The sequence below is a fragment of the Typopeltis vanoorti genome, chromosome 3 (genome assembly GCF_054136105.1).
Source record: "Typopeltis vanoorti isolate ZY-2024b chromosome 3, IOZ_Tvanoo_1.0, whole genome shotgun sequence".
NCBI lineage: Eukaryota > Metazoa > Arthropoda > Arachnida > Uropygi > Thelyphonidae > Typopeltis > Typopeltis vanoorti.
The window spans coordinates 122,512,913-122,530,241 of record NC_143551.1 but is presented as its reverse complement, the minus strand read 5'-3'; the positions used below and the strand labels follow the sequence as shown (position 1 = coordinate 122,530,241).

General features: G+C 38.3%; 1 protein-coding gene across 3 annotated transcripts in view; it reads left to right on the top strand.

Moving 5' to 3' along the window:
- The first annotated feature begins 444 nt into the window (after positions 1-444).
- cdi (serine/threonine kinase) overlaps positions 445-17,329 on the top strand; it is a 276,437-nt gene continuing 259,552 nt past the window's right edge. The window contains exon 1 of one of the 3 annotated variants that reach the window (XM_090415955.1): positions 445-519. The gene's annotated coding sequence lies outside the window, so the exon portion shown is untranslated. Of the gene's footprint in view, positions 694-1,072; positions 1,248-17,329 lie in introns of those variants that run through there. The other 2 variants (XM_090415953.1, XM_090415954.1) reach the window with 2 other exon arrangements.

The window sequence follows — 17,329 nt, the reverse complement described above, 5'->3', positions numbered from 1 at the left end:
TCTAGTCTCTCCAAGGCATCTCTCAAGTCAGGGATTGTAAATAATAATAAAAATAATTACCGAATAGTCTAAGTTTCTCTGTTCCATGTTGATTTATAAATCCAGCGCGGCGCGCACACACACACACACACACACACACACACACACACACACACACACACACACACACACACACACACACACACACACACACACACACACACACACACACACACACACACACACACACACACACACACACACACACACACACACACACACACGCTTATGTTACATTTAAGCTTGATTGTAAATATTTAAGATGTTAAAAGATAGACTGTCCTGTCTTAATGAAATATCCAATTTTTTTAAGGTATGGAAATTATTGTATTTAAAGTCTCAAAACGGTATCATTTCTTCACCTAGTGGAGAAATTTGATATTAGTGCGAGGATACACACGCCGTGTTAGATAACTGTCTGGATTGGCGGAATGCGAAATAAAATGATAACGAAGAGTACAGTCGGGACTGGTTAAGAAGGTATGATTGGCATATTGTGGTGTCGTGTACCGGTACTTGTTTTTCACATGGATTAAATCATTGTACCTTATTCTTTTACTATATGAAATATCCTATGTATGTAGAGATGAATGCTGGATTAAAGTTTCTCATTTCTGTTCACTATCAGTTATCTTGTTTGAAAGAATTAGGGAGGTAAGATATAATTTTTTTTTTTATTAAAAGAAAAAGAAGCAGACTTTATTTTAATGCTATGTAAAGATGCCGAATAAAAGCTTACATTAATATTTTATAAATGAAATGCATAAATTTCTTTTTAACGATTTTCCAGTCATATTTTATTTGCAATTGCGTATGGCAACTCATATCAGTGATTTATCAGTGAACCCTGGTTATAATCTATATAAACAAACGCGTAAGTTGTGTCTTCCTGCAGCACTACTGCGGGTGAGCACTCAGTCGCGTTTATTTATCCTAATATTATTATTATTTTTTATTTAAGGATTATTCTCTATGGGATTCTGTATTTTTCATTCCTTTCTTTTATACCATTTATGCCGAGGATTAACAGAAAATATTGTATTATATACTGTATATAATCTTTCGATGAGGTGAAAAATTTGCTTTTTAATATAACGGACGAGTTACAGCCTTAGTAAGAAACGAACTCATAACTCGAGAAACTACAACACTAGCTAGGTCCCAATGGTTTTTTTAGTCTGCATACTAGATCTCCCAAATTTTTGGAGGTACGTATTCGATAGTTTAAAAATTAAACATTTTAACTTATATTATTCCTTGAGTGTGTTCGGTACCCCTTGTCAGATCTATGATGCTAGGTGATGCGGTGCTGGTGAAACATCTATCCAAAAATACTGTCCATGTTTCAGGTTTGGGAAAAAAGTATTCCATATATTACTGATTTCATAAATTACTAGTAATAGAACATTTTGAGAGGGTATTATATCCAAAACTGTACTGATCTTTATTTTTATTTTTTCTTAATTCATTGATACTACATTAAGAAAAAATTCTGACTTGGTATGACAATGCACGTAAGGATTCCCGAAATTCTAGTAATAGGTAGGTAAACAAGCTATTCATTTGTGAAAAATTTCATCTTTAGGAAGCATGACAGAGAAGAGGAATGGTGATTATAACCACAAGTATGGTTTTCAGTAATGTGGTCAAAATTGTGATCAGTTATTATTAAATAGATATTTCCATATTTAGTTCAGTTTTCTTTATAACAGAATGATAAAGTAAATAATGAATGGACAATAAGGTATAATAATGAACTGTATGATTTGTTTAGGGAACTAGATATGATTACATTCACAAAAATTGGTTGCCTGCATGGGCTGGCAACTTAATAAGAATGGAAGACCTAAGACCAGTATAGAAAGTCTTTGTGTATCTCAGGGGGTAATAGATCTAGAGGAAGACCAAGAACTAGATGGGAGGATCATGTGACAGAAGGTGCCAAAACTATTGGGGAATGTAATTGGATGACTAAGGCAAAAAATAGAAAAGAGTGGCAGAAGTTTCTGAGGAAGAATAGGACTCTCAAAGGGTTGTTAAGCCCTTTGGCTTGTTAAGGGTTTTTAATGATGATGATTATAACAGAACAGTTTTGGTATACATGTATACTTTAGTTAGTTCATTTTGGCTTAATTAAATAACTTTTTAACAATAAAGCACTGAGTGCTCCAAGTGCCATTCAAGGGTTGTTATTTGATTTAACATTCTTTGAGTGCCTAGTCATATTTTTCCTGCAGATAGACATATGATAATAAACATTATACATGAGGGAAATAATCTTTTACTGAAGCACAGGATAACATTTGAATTCAGTCTTATTGTTCTCTCACTCTTGTGGAGTGGTTTCATCATCCTTCAATCATTCTGGGGACCTTTCCTTCTACAAAGCTCATTTTAAACATGGATGGCAAAGACTTTTAATACTCCCTGGAACAATTCCCTTAAGACATTCTGTGATGTATCATCTGTTGTCTAATTAGCATAGTGTACATAATTCTTTTTGTTAATTCTATTTAAATAAAATTTTTATTATAATTATATTATTATGGAGTCAAAAAATTGCATTATTGTCTTGAATACCTTTTTTTAAGGTGGCATAGGATAATTTAATAATAGAGCATATAATTTCTAGTTTCCTATCAATTTTTTTCCAAATTGATCTGTTTGTTAATTTTGAATGTAGTATACTCTTATATTCCTGTCTGCTACGGAACATTTCTAAATGTGTGAATCCATCTTCAAGCTGCCATAGGTCTCTTTCCCAAGGATACATTAGGTAGTGTATAGAAATGAAATACAGTACTGATCTTTCAATTATCCAGTCTTCAAATAACTGAACATTAAATTAGCCAACTCTTATATGGATTAGTGTTTCAATTGACTTTGGTATAGCAGCCATATAACTGCACCTCCAGCTAACCAACCCCTTAATTATCTGACTAACAAATTGATTCCTCTGTGGTGTTGGATAGCTGTATTAAAAATGCTTTCTAAAGTAATGTGTATATTACATCCATCAAGAACATGATATATCAGTATATCAAACCTGAACTGTATGTGTACAGACACCATTATTCTACATTCACAATGTATACTGAATGTATACTGCCAGTTGCAGTGATTCATGGTTCTTAGTATTGTGTGGCATAATATTTTGAAATCAGTGTAAATTGCTTTCAGTTATTCTATTGTTTCATATTTTTTTTGTTCACTGGTATTCTATTTGATGATACTCCACAGTGCATTGTTACATTGAAAGGTTTACACTATATGATGGTCAGTAAAATGTAGTGGATGCTGTTTCTGAGTTCCTTTCGGTCTATCTTCTTGGTGTTGACATATTTTTGAACTGCCAGTACAAAATTATGGTGTTCTGTCTTGCTGAAACTAGAATTCATGAAGAGATACATTTCTAGTCTAATAAAAATTATTATTCATTTGTAAAACAATTCATTTTCAAAACATTTATAAATAACTGGCCTGGTTGGCTGAGTGGTTAGCATATCCACTCTCCAGCCAAAAGTCTGCAGGCTCGAATCCCTCCATGGGCATGGATGTTTGTGATTGTCTGTGAAAATACTAGTGATGGTGGTGGGCGGTAGGTGGTGATGGTAGCGGCAGTTCATTGTAGTTGGTGGGTTGTGAGTGGTGGAGACAGAGTTGCCCCATAATCATAACATGCAAAGAATTTTATACATAAAATCCTCCAACTGTTATACAAGCAAAATAATTATCACTTTAAAAACTACAATGATCATAAAAGAGAAGTTAATTTTCTAATGTGTAAATATAAACAACTCATCCCACAATACGGATTGATTACCCTATTATCGGAATGGATTCTCCTTCTTTTGGCATGCACAGAAGTGTCGAAGGGTCTCATATCTGTGGGTGTACTATACAATGTTAAAATTGTAACATACAAGAAACAGGAGTGGAAAAGATGAAATTGGACTGTATAAAGACTCAAGTCTTTTGAGGGGCACCCCTCTATGGATGCTGTTGGTCAGGAGACCTAAGAATTAATCTAATTTCATTTCTTCCACTTATTGTTTCTCGTGTTTTTGTGTGTTATTGTAATTTTAATATTGTATTTTTGAAGATGTCTGTGACAGAGATAAATATTGAAATGATTAAATGTGCTGTTTAATTATTTCTCTTTGTGCTGTAGTTATTTCATTCAGTGATTGAGTATTATAGGTTTATTAATAACCTTTCATGGATGGAAACCACAAAAAAAAAAAATTAGCAGTAGACTATCTGGCTTAGATATTCAGTCCTAAACATATTTGCTTATTGATTTCATTTGTGTTGCACAGTTGATACAAGGATTGTATCACTGATTCTGTTTCTTGATCATGTTTACATTAGTATACATTTCACGTATACTAATTCCAGGAGTATTAGGAACAAGAAGGAAGAATTTTTGGCCTTGGCCTTGGTTGGCTCTTCCTGGCCACAGGTTATTGGCATTAGTGAAACATGGCTGACAGAAGATGATATAGTTAGTGGGATAGAATGTGAAGGGTATAGTGTGTTCAGGGGGCACAGAGAGAATAACATGGGAGGAGGAGTGTTATTGATAATTGCTGATGAACTGCAGCCAAGGAGAATAGAAGTTGCACTGCAGGATAGAGAAAAGAGCACATTTGAAGCTATTTGGTGCGAGATTGAGGCTAGCAGAACAAAATATACAATTGGGTGCTGCTATAGATCAGGTGATAGAATAGATGGTATAGATGAGATAATATGCATAAGCAAATAGAAGCAATGAGTGGAAGGAGGGTAATTATTATGGGGGATTTCAACTATGGTAACATTGATTGGAAGGAGGAGAGGACACATGGGAGGAAGGAATTGGATTTTATGCAGTTATTAAGGGATAACTATCTGCAACAGCATGTAATGGAAAATACTAGGGGTCAGAGAATGCTTGACCTAGTAATTGCATCTGAAAATTTGGCTGTAACGAATATGACCACTTTGCCACCAATTGGTGAGAGTGATCATAGGGTCTTGACTTGGGAGGTGGCTAAATGTGTGGAATTTTCAATTAAGACAGGGTACATGTGGAATTACCAGGCTGGTGAGTATGACAAGCTTAGGAGTTTGCTTGGTTCAGTGCCATGGCATGTAAAACTGCAAGGGCTGGATGTTGATAGTGCATGGGAAGTGGCCAAGGAGTGTTTGCAGGAGGTAATGGCTGACTCTATACCTCAAGTCCTGATAGTAAATCAAGTTAGAGGTTTAATGGAATATTAACAGCACTGAGAAAGGATTAAAACTAATTTTAATACTTCCAATATTTCGTCTCTGTCATAGAGACATCTTCGGGGATTACAAAAACTTTTTGTTTAAACACACATGCAAATACAATACAAAGTGAAACTAAAGACCTATCTAGGTGGTGCGCCCTCTTTGGGTTTGCAGGTGGCCTGGTATGTAAAGAGGGATCTCTGATAATTAAAGTTTCCCAAATTTTGGGAAGTTTAATGTAACCGTATTTGTTTAAATTAGGCTGATTCCTCAGTATAGATGCAGATTCAAAGAATAGTCTTTCTTTATTGAATTTACTATGGTGGAGCATGGTAGTTTTTTTCCAGGAGATCCTGTGGGATGTATCCAAAATATGGTCTGCAAGGCCAGATTGACCATAATCGTGTTTGTATTTGTAAGAACTGTGTTCTTCTAACAGGATGGATGCTGACCTGCCTGTTTGTCCGAAGTAGGCAAGTTTACCAAACAGGCAGGTTTGGTAAACTTGCCTACAGTGCCCAGGTAGGGGAGATCGGAACTACCCTTTTGAGTGTTCAAAATTTGAGTCAGAATTCAAGGAGAACCGGCCTACCAGTCCGGAACTCGGGGGGATTGGGTGCCGAGGGGACCCCCATTTTGAGTCATCAGAATTCAAGGAGAACCGGCCTACCAGTTTGGAACTGGGGGGGGTAGATGCCAGAGGGGAGGAGATCCCTTTCAGGTCATCAGGATTCAAGAATCGGCCTACCAGTCCGGAACATGGGGGATTGGGCGCCGTAGGTGTCGGAGGCATATCCCCCCTAGTAATGCTATAATAATTCCCCATTTGGTCTACTGTATGCAGATCTGGTCACCTGGATTCCATGGGGATGAAGAAGCACTTGAGGGGATCCAGATGTGAGTGACGGAGATTTTCAACTTATCAAGGAGATTGCTAAAACATGAACAAACCCCTGCTATGCATCATAAGGGAATACTGCTATTATCAGCCCAGTTCTGAATCTTAGTTCTCATCAACTTCTCTCTACCACTTAATTTCTGACACATAGATTGGCCTGTAATTTGTAGTCTGCCTTATCCCCCCCTCCCTTTAAGTGGAACAATTTTTCCAACTTGCCGCTCCTTTGTGATCTGCCCTGTTGTAAGCCTCATGTTACACAAGCGTGCCAAGAGTTATATTAATTCCCTGGATTTGGTGTAGGAGTTGGTGTCGAGGCTAGCTGGTGAAGAGACGTACTGTCGGAAAGCTCCTGAAAGATTTGTGATTTTTGTTGATTTATTAAATATTTTGTCAGATTTAATTGTGCAATTTTAGTATATTATTGTAGTTTTATTAGTGTAGTTAGTGTGCTAAAGTGTTGTATAACATAATCTATGTCGGGAAGTCGCCACTAGAGGGATTCGTAGTGTGTAGTGTTCGTGAAAGCTCCTGATAAGATAAGCGTTATTTTCAGTTATCGTTGATAAATTTACTTTAATATTGCGTAGTTTTGTTTGCCTTACATATCTTAGTGCGTCTGTTTGTGTGTTTTTGGTGTTTATAATTTGATAAAATACGTTACTAGTAAGTATGGCTCCAGTACGAAGGAAAATGGTGGCCAGTAATGATGGTTCGCCATCTTCTTTCAAGAACGGTAATGTAAAGGAGATGATTCAGTGTACTATCTGCGAAATGTACGCTTTGCGGAGAGCGGTCAGAGTGTGGTTAGATGATAATAAACGAGTGAATGTGTGTAGAAAATGTAGGGAGAATAAGGAATTGAAGTGTATTTCGGATCGTGAGTGTGATATTTTTGTCAAACTTCAGAATGAAGAAAATGGGGATATGACAAGAAACAGCGAGGTTGTACCAGAGAATTGTGAGAGTGTGAATGATAGTATTAATGGTTTTACAGAGAATAAAGAAAGATGAGATAGATGCAATGAGGGAGATCGCATTGTTGAATGGTGCAATACAAAGGGCAAAACAGCAGCTAGAGCGTATGAGCAAAAGTCGACTGATTGAACCAGCCAATAATAAAGTATGACAGGAAAAATAGGCGTATGAGTGTGAACATGAACAAAATGAAGGATAGAGTGCTGTATGGAGACTCGTTAGTACGAGGTGTGTTAGTAGAGGATTTGACAAAATCGTACCAACCTGGTGCGACCATAAAGGATGTAACTGGGTCTATTAGACAGCAAAAGGAAAGGGTGAAAGAAATGATTGTTGTGGCAGGTACGAATGATTTGAAAGGAGATAAAATGGAAATGATAGAAGACCTGAATGAATTGTTTGAGGTAGCAAAAGAAAAGAGTGAGGGAGTTAGAATGATTAGTCTTTTGCCACGGTATGACAGTGAAATGTTTAAAAGGAGGGCCATAATTGCAAATGACTTTGTGCGTGGGTTATGCATGATGAGTGGTGTGGAATTTGTGGATGTGTGGAGTGAGTTTGATGGGCGAAAGGATCTATATAAGATGGATGGCTTGCATTTGAATGGTTACGGTGTAAGGAGACTTGAGAAAGTGTTACTGAATGTAGTGGATGTGCAAATTTAGGGAAACTAGATTTATTAAGGGGGGAGGGTAGATATACAGTCCTTAGGGAGGCAGTTGAATGTATGAATGAATATAATATGCCCGAGCGAATAAGGACAACAAATCAGAGTGGGATAGTTAATATAAGGCATCAAGGTAGGATTGGGGCTAATGGGGGTCTTAAATTCATATACACTAATACTAGGAGTATTAGGAACAAGAAGGAAGAGTTTTTGGCCATGGTTGGCACTTCCAGACCACAGATTATTGGTATTAGTGAATCATGGCTGACTGTAGATGATATAGCTAGTGGGATTGAATGTGATGGATATAGTGTGTTCAGGAATGACAGGGAGAATAAAATGGGGAGAGGAGTATTGTTGATGATAGCTGATGAGTTACAGCCAAGGAGAACAGAAGTTGAATTCCAGGATAGAGAAAAGAGCACATTTGAGGCCATTTGGTGTGATGTGGCTAGCAGAACTAAATATACAATTGGGTGCTGCTGTAGACCAGGTGAAGGAAAAGATGGTGGTGACAGTATGCACAAGCAAATAGAAGAAATGAGTGGAAGGAGGGTAATTATTATGGGAGATTTCAACTATGGTCGCATTGATTGGAGTGAGGAGAGGACACACGGGAAGATGGAATTGGATTTTATGTGGTTATTAAGGGATTACTATCTGTGACAGCATGTAATGGAAAATACTAGGGGTCAGAGAGTGCTTGACCTAGTGATTATATCTGAGGATTTGGCTGTAACAATATGACCACGTTGCCACCAATTGGTGAGCGTGATCATATGGTCTTGACTTGGGAGGCGGCTAAATGTGTGGAATTTTCAATTAAGACAGAGTACATGTGGAATTATCGGGCTGGAAAGTATAACAAGCTTAGGAGTTTGATTGGTTCAGTGCCATGGCATGTACAACTGCGACGACTAGAAGTTGATAGTGCATGGGAGGCAGTTAAGAAGTGTTTGCATGAAGCAATGGCTGACTGTATACCTAAAGTCAGAATAATAAATCAAGTAGGGGTTAAATGGATGAATAACACCATTAAGCTTGAGCTGCAAAAAAAGAAACAACTATGGAGGGAATTTAAGGAGAAAGGTGACCGGCAGGCACATGAACGGCATAAAGCGCAGGCCAGAAGGGTGACGAGCGTGGTAAGAAAAGCAAAAAAGGATTACGAAAGAACATTGGCCATGCACTAAAGAGAATCCTAAACAGTTTTTTAGATATGTAGCAAGTAAAAGGAAAAATGTACATGGCAGAATGATTTTAAAGAATGCCGATGGTAGGAAGGTAACTGCATCAGTTGATATAGTTGAGTTACTGAGTGAGCACTTTGCAAGTATATATCAACCAGGTGGTGACATTACAGAAACGAATAAACCAGTAGATTATATGGGAATTGTGGTGAAGGAAGTGGAACTGAGTAGTCTATTGCATAACCTCAATGTCAATACATCCGTGGGATTGGATGGTATACCAGCTCGTGTCATACGAGAAGCAGCTAAAGAATTGTCGGTACCCTTGACCATTTTGTTTAATTTGAGTTTCGGGTCTGGGTTAGTCCCGAGGGGGTGGAAAGAGGGAAAATAGTACCCCTGCATAAAGGTGGTTCCAAGACTGCTGTTGTAAATTACCAACCGATTAGCATATCAGGAATCATTGTCAAGGTCTTAGAGAAATTAGTCAAGAAAAGAATACAGGATTGGATAAATGAAAATGGGATATTGTATGGGGGACAACATGGTTTTGTGAAGGGTAGATCGTGCCTCAGTAACTTGCTCACGTTTTATAACACAGTGACGGCTGAACTGGATAGGGGTAATGGGTTTACAGTTATAATACTGGACCTTGATAATGCCTTTGACAGGATACCACATGGAACCCTAATCAGTAAACTGGAGCAGATGGGGATAGATATAGGGTGGGTGAGATGGATAGGAGGGTGGTTGAAGGAGAGATACCAGAGAGTGGTTTATTCAGGAGTGGAGTCTAAAAGTCGGCTTGTGACTAGTGGTGTGCCACAGGGCTATGTTCTTGGACCACTGCTTTTCAATTTGTTCATCAATGATATAGGAAAGGATTTGAGAGGAAGTGTTCACTTGTTTGCTGATGATGCAAAGTTGGGTAAAGCAATTGTGAGTGCACAGGATGTCAAAATTTTACAGGATGATTTGGATAGTTTGGAGGACTGGGCTAGGAAAAATGGATGTCAATTTAATATACCAAAATGTAAGGTTATGCACTTTGGGGTGAAAAGAATAGCAGCATTGGTGGAACCGTACTCCAGGAGATTGATGAGGCCAGGGATTGGGAGTGTTGGTGGATAGGGAATTGAAGTTTAGGGGGCACATTGCAAAAGTGACTAAAACAGCTCACCGAATCACTTGTCTTCTGAAAGATACTTTAACATGCAGAGACAAACAAGTTGTTGTTCCTCTGTATCGAGCCTTGATAAGACCCCATCTGGACTACTGTGCCCAGTTATGGGCACCAGGGTTTCTTCGTGATGGGGAGGAAGTGGAGAGGATCCAGAGATGAGTGACCAAGATAGCAGGTCTGTGGAATGAACCTTATGAGAATAAGTTGAAGATTTGCGGGTTGCAGAGATTGGACGATAGGCGAAGGAGGGGTGATATGATTGAGACATTCAAATTACTGAAGGGTTTCTATAAGATTGATCCAGAAGATATTTTTGAAAATATGACTGGTGGTGGGAGGACTTGGGGCCATGCATGGAAGCTGGGCAAGAGTGTGGTTGACAAGGGTGTTAGAGCTAGGTTTTTTACTTGGAGAGTGGTGAATGAGTGGAATAAGCTTCCAGAGTCTGTTGTGGGTGCTACGACCGTAAATGAGTTCAAGGCAAGGTATGATAGATACTGTGTCAATGTCGAATAGTTGTTCGTGACATGATGTTAGGGCCTCCCTCGATGAGTCTGTCGACTCCTTGGAGTTGCCCGGAATAATAATAAATAATAATAATAATATTGTCAAGTCCTGCTGTCTTTATTAACATCAAGTTTACCTAATTAATCATATCCTCTGCATGCTCATCATCAATCCCTCCTCCACTATAGTCTCTACTCCAATTCCTCATATTATCACATTCATAAGGATGAAATACTATGATAAATTGCTCACTGAATATTTCAACCCTATTCTTTGAATCATAAACCAATCTACCATTATCATTAATTGACATCATTCTCCCATAGTCATTCTTTCTCCTGGATACCTTTTTTTTTTTTTTTTTGGCTTGATTGGCTAATTTCTGCTCATACTGCACTTTTGCTGTTTTTACTAACTGGTCACCTTCCTGGCTGCACTTTTATGCATGTTTAGGGAGAGATGATAGGTATTTGTGCACTGTATGATTTAGAGGCGATTCTCTCTTGATGAGTCCTTTGTACTCCCTGGAGGAACCTGTATTAAAATAACAATCTGTGCATATGATGTGACCAGATAAATCATATTGTGTACTTTTTCATTTTAAAATTTGACACAATTAGTCTGTTTGAAATTACTTCTTATTCATGGAGCTTGTCAAATGTGGAGATAATACCAAATCTTAAACAATCAATTTTGTGACCTCGGGGAAATGGGGGGGGGTGTAAATCAGAAATGATATGTAGTTAATGATAATTTTTTAATTAATGGAGATATGTAGAAAATTGATGTCATCTTTGGATGAAAGAGTACATGTAATTGCAGACAGAAAAATATGAATAGTTGCCATATTATAAAGAAATTGGCATTCCTTCTGCTTATTACCAACATATGACTTAAAAGTTAAGCCATGGTTGGGTTCTGTGAATTGTTTAATTTATGAAATTTATTTTGCTTCTGAAACAATTTTAGTAAAAAGCAATTATAATTAGATGTACATTTGACAAGACTGCATATCATTCACATAGTGACCATTTGTGCTAGTTGTGCTTACATCCATTATATTTTAGAATAGCCATGATGAATACAGTTGAATATAGACTGCAAATGGAGAAATGTGTCTGGAGAATATCTTCATTTAAATTTAATTATTTTTCTAACAATAGATGTTGGAAACAGAGGGTGGTTTTATTTTGTGATCTATAAGTAAAATCATCATAAATATGAACACAGAATATTAACTCTAAGGGAAGAAACGTAATTAGGTGGCTATCATTGTCAGGAAGGAGAAATGGGAATATGGAAAAATGACTTGATGAACTATTTATGCATGTTATAGTAAATAGAATATTTATGCATATTATAGTAAACGAGAAAAAGATTACATTGTGGCAGTACAGAAATATTGTTTTATTTTAAATTGTAAATTTTGATGAAATGGAGGATACCTTATAAAAGAAATAGGCTTACGAGTCATTTGGTTGAGAATGAAGCTGTGGATCTAGATAGAATGTCACCGTGGATATCAGAGGAAAGTGCAACAGTGATGATTCTTCAAATTGGGAAGGCTCCTCCTTTGACAAACTTGTGCCATTGCACAAAGGTAGGATCACCTTGCACCAGACACTGACTAGTGCATTTTTCTCTGTGGTAAAAGCTATGAAGAATTGTGCTTGGAGCAATGCAAGATTAATTTAATCTAAATCATGAGTTATGTGGAATTCAGCATGAATATGTTTTAAAGGAAAGTTCATATTTTACTAACACAAAAAGATTACTAAACCTTTGGATAAAGTGTTTGCCATTTTTTATTTTATTTTAAAGTCAGTCAAGATTTTAAACAAGTTTTTAATACCGTTTTAAGATTGACATGCAGCTCTTCAGTAAATGATCAACAAATACCTACTTTCCACTTTTACATCTTGCCTGTCATGACTGAAGTGTGTTATATGTTTTATGACATTTTGTATGTCAAGTGATATTCAAAAAATAATAAAATTTTAGAGTTCAGAGTTAGTTGGCAGCTGATTGAAATTAGTTTATTGATTAAGTACTCGAGAATGTTGAGAACTCGAGAACTCTATTATATGCAATATAATAAAGGACTTTGTGGCATGTATGCTTCCCGAAAGTTGGATATGTGGCAGGTGAGATAGAAGGGGGGAGTGCGTGTATGTGCAAAATGCAGGCAGTCGGAGGAAATCAATGAATTAGATATTTCGATAACCGACCTAGTTGCTTCAGGGATGGGAAATGAATGTCGGGAGATGACTAGTGTGATAGGACAGAATGAAGAGTGAAATATGAATGAGAAAATAAGAGTCGGGAGTGTGGAAGGCTTGAATGACTGTGAAGTTTTCGGAGATGGTTTTGATTGGGTAAATGAATGCCGAGTAAGAGTGACTAACTTGCAGAGAGGGATAGATGAGCTGAACGAGGAGGTGGAATGTCTTGTGAACGAGATGAGATTAGGAGAATGGAAGAGATGAATGCAAGGCGAATCAGAGTAGGAGTGAGAGAAAGTTTTGGGAATGATGGAAGAGGAGAGAATATAAACAGTAGGAAACAGGGAATGAGAGAGGGGTTTAGGAATGATAGAGGAGGGGAGAATGGAAACAGTCAGAGAGAGGAAATGCAAAGGAGTGCTGTAACCAGAGATAGAGATATAACCAGAGATGGCAGGTAAGTAGGGAGAACACAGAGAGAAAGGGTTTAAGGAGAGAGAGAGAGTGAGGGATGCAGGTGAACAATCAAGGATATTTGATTGTTCACCAAACAATCAATATGAGATCATGAGACTCGATCTCAGGTGTGGATAGGATGCCAGAGGTGTGTTTGCCTGGAGGGATGATAGAAAATGTGGCTGTGGCAATTAAGAGGTGAGTGAAAGGATGGATGAAATGATTGTGATAGTGGGCATGAATGACTTGAGAGGCAATGTAAATTGGGCGGCAAGAGATCTGAGATTCTTGCTTGAGGTTGTGCAAAAGAAAACACAGAGGAAAGATTGTTTGTGTTGCCCAGGTATGATAGTGACGAGTTTAGCAGAAATACTGAATAGCATGATAGCCAGAATGTGTCAGAAGAGAAGATTGGAATATATGTGAATACTTGGAGGGCTTTTGAGGACAGAGGGGAATTGTATGTGAGAGACCGCTTGCATTTGAATGAGGAAGGCATCTGGAGAGATTGCTATTTTCTGAACAAGTCAGTTTGTCAATGCAGGGAAACTAAAATTCCCAGGGTGGATGGAAGCAGAGGTGGCCTCTTGTGGGAATGGGGTGCTTGGGGAAAGGGGGACTACATCAGGTAACACTGAGTCCAGTGGGGTCGAGAGGGGACAGTGATAGGTATAGAAGCAGTGGCATTTTTATGCTCTATACTAATTGCCAGGAGTATCCGAAATAAAGGTGATGAATTGGTGGTGCTGATAACGTCAGCCTGGCCAAAGATTATTGGGATCTCTGAGACGTGGTTGACGGAGGATGATATGATAACAGGAATTGAAGTGGCAGGATAGGAAAGGAAAATGCGCTGGTAGAGTACTGCTTATGAGAGTGATGACTTATGTCCTCTAAGCGTGGAGGCTTTGGAAGGCAGTGAGACTAATGGTTTTGAAAGCATATGGTGTGAGGTAGAAGTGGCCAAGACAGGATATTTAGTGGGGGTGTTGCTAAAAGCCAGGGAGCAGGAGATGTTTAGCAGTTGAACTTGGCAAGTGCAAGAAGAATGATTGTTATGGGAGATTTTAACTACGGCAGTAAGCTGGGAAGAGGAAAATGCATGTAGTAATAGTGGATGGAATTTCTAGAATTCTCAAGGGACAAATGTCTTAGGGAACAAGAGGTTCAAGAGTTTTGGATTTGGTCATATTATCAGAAGAGCTGATAATAGCTGAGATGACATCTCTCTCTCTCTCTCTCTCTCTCTTTCCCTAGTTGGAGAGAGAGTCACGATGTGGTTTTGACTTAGAAGATGAATAGACATACAGGAGTATGAAAGAGAAGGGAACGTATGTGGAATTATAAGGGGGGGGTGATTATAATAATCTTAGATATCAACTTGGGGCAGTTCCATGGAGGACAGAATTGGAAGGCCAGGATATCATTAGTGCTTGGGAAATTGTGGAAGGATATTTGTTAGCAGCAATAGTAAGCTGTGTTCCACGAGTGAAGAAGCGGACACAGTTTGGTGTAAAGTGGATGACAAACAATATCAAAATCAAACAGGAGCTGCAGTTGAAAAAGAGATTATGGAAGAGATATATAAGGAGAAAGGTGGAGTGCAGATACATGAAGAATATAAGACGCAAGCCAGGAGAGTGACCAGTATGGTGAGGAAGGCAAAACTGGAATATGAGAAGAGATTGGCACTAAGATCCAAAGAAAATCCTAGGGAATTTTTTAGCTATGTGGCCAGTAGGAGAAGAAATGATTGTGGAAGAATGACATTTCAGGATAAAAACAGGAATAGAGTGACTGATGCAGAAGACATAGTGGAGTTGTTCAATTAGCACTTTATTGGAGTATTTCATCTTGGAGAAGAAGGTTTTAATGCTAGAGGGATAGGGCAGGTCCAGGGTTCAGAGGTGCAAGAGGAGAGCATGTTCCAAATACTGAGTACGCTGGATACCAATAAAGCTGTGGGACTAGATGGTATTTCACCATGGGTTTTGAGAGAATGTGCTGAAGTACTGACAGCTCTGTTGACCTGGCTCTTCAATAAGTCTGGCTGTGGGAAAGTTACCCAAGGAATGGAAGGAAGATAAGATTGTGCTGCTGCACAAGGGTGGTAACAGACTGGAAGTGTCTAATTATAGGCCAGTTTGTGTGTCATCAGCATTGTCATCAACTATATACAGCGTTGAGCAGATGAAGATTTGTTAAGGGGTGCTCTTGCTTTAGTAATATGATCGACTTTTATAATAAATTGACAAGAGCAGTTGATGAGGGAAAGTCATATACTGCCATTTTTTTAGATTTTGCAAAGCCGTTTGACAGGTGCCACATAATAAGCTGATATTTAAGTTGCAGCACATGGGTTTAGATGTCGGGTTAGTCAACTGGATTCAGGATTGGCTGTCTGATAGGTATTAGAGAGTTGTGTATGGTGGGGCAATATCAAGGAGGCAGAAGGTTACAAGTTGTGTTCCACAGGGCTCAGTACTGGGAACGTATTGTTCAGTCTTTATATCAATGACATTGTCAATGGATTGCAAGTGGTTATTCAGTTGTTTGTAGATGATGTGAAGCTGGGAAGGGTTATCAGTAATAGTGCAGATGTGGCAGCCCTGAAAGAGGATTTGAATTAACTAGACAGATGGGATGAATGGGGGTATCGATTTAATGCAACAAAATGTAAAGTCTTGAAGTTGGGAACCATCGATGGGAGGATGCATACTTGATTGGAGGAAGTAGGGGAGACGAGATATGGGGGTGATGATTGATAGAAAACTTAAATTCAGGGGGCATATTGCAAAGGTGGTAAAGATAACCCAGAGGATTGCTGCAATACTGAGAAGGACACTAACCTACAGAGGTAAGAGTTATCATTTCGTTGTATAAGACCCTGGTCAGACCACACTTAGACTATTGTTCTCAGGTTTGGTCCCTAGGATTTGACGGGGATAAATTAACTGTGGAAAGGGTACAGAGGCAGATAACAAAGATGGCTTCAGGATTGTACAATGTCAGTTACGATGATCAACTGAAGGAATGTGGACTGCAGAGTTTGGCGGATAGAAGGAGAGGTGATATGATCGAGACTTTTAAACTGTTGAGAGGCAGTTACAGGGTAGACATTGGGGAGTTCTTTCGCTTGGTTGAAGGAGTGATGACAAGGAGCTGAAGTTACGAAAGGAGGCTGTGCCCAAGAGAGTGAGGAGTGGTTTCTTTGCATGGAGGTTGGTTGAACCATGGAATGCATTGCCTGAGAAAGTGGTTAGAGCAGGAACAGTCGATGGATTCAAGGAGTGGTATGATAAACTTTTGTTTCCTAAAAATTACTTCCCACGATGGATCTTTTGACTCCATGGAATCCTGGATAATAATAATGTTCTGCTCCTCTCGTTTCCCATGCGATCGTAACCCTATATGGTAGCACAATCTCAGACAGAGTGATTGCCAAAATTTATTCTTGTGAATAGATGACAAATAATGAAAAGGTTGGAAAAGTTAATTGGATGCAACTGATACAATATTTCACATTGTGTTGAATGCATTAAGAATTAGATCTGTTGACTCAAACTGGATTACATTGCATGAACAGTTTGGAGTATTGTCTAGAAATGTACTGGAGTAAGTGATATTTCAACTGAGTGACTGGAGAATGATGTGATGTGGTACAAAAGAGAAAGATGTGAGCAGAAAGAAAGAACTATATGAGAGAGATGAAAAATAAGACTATTGTATGATGGTTCCATGATTAGGAATGTGCTTGATGAGTATGAAGTTGTTTTCTTAGTGAGAAGATCTAAAGATATAGAGAGTGGCCATAATTAAAGAGGAGGTGTTTAGAGCCCTGTAGCAAAAAATGTATTGAATGAAATTCAACCAAGCTTTGGTGTAAGTACACTCTTGAACATGGGATTTTGATTTACAGAAAAACAACAACAA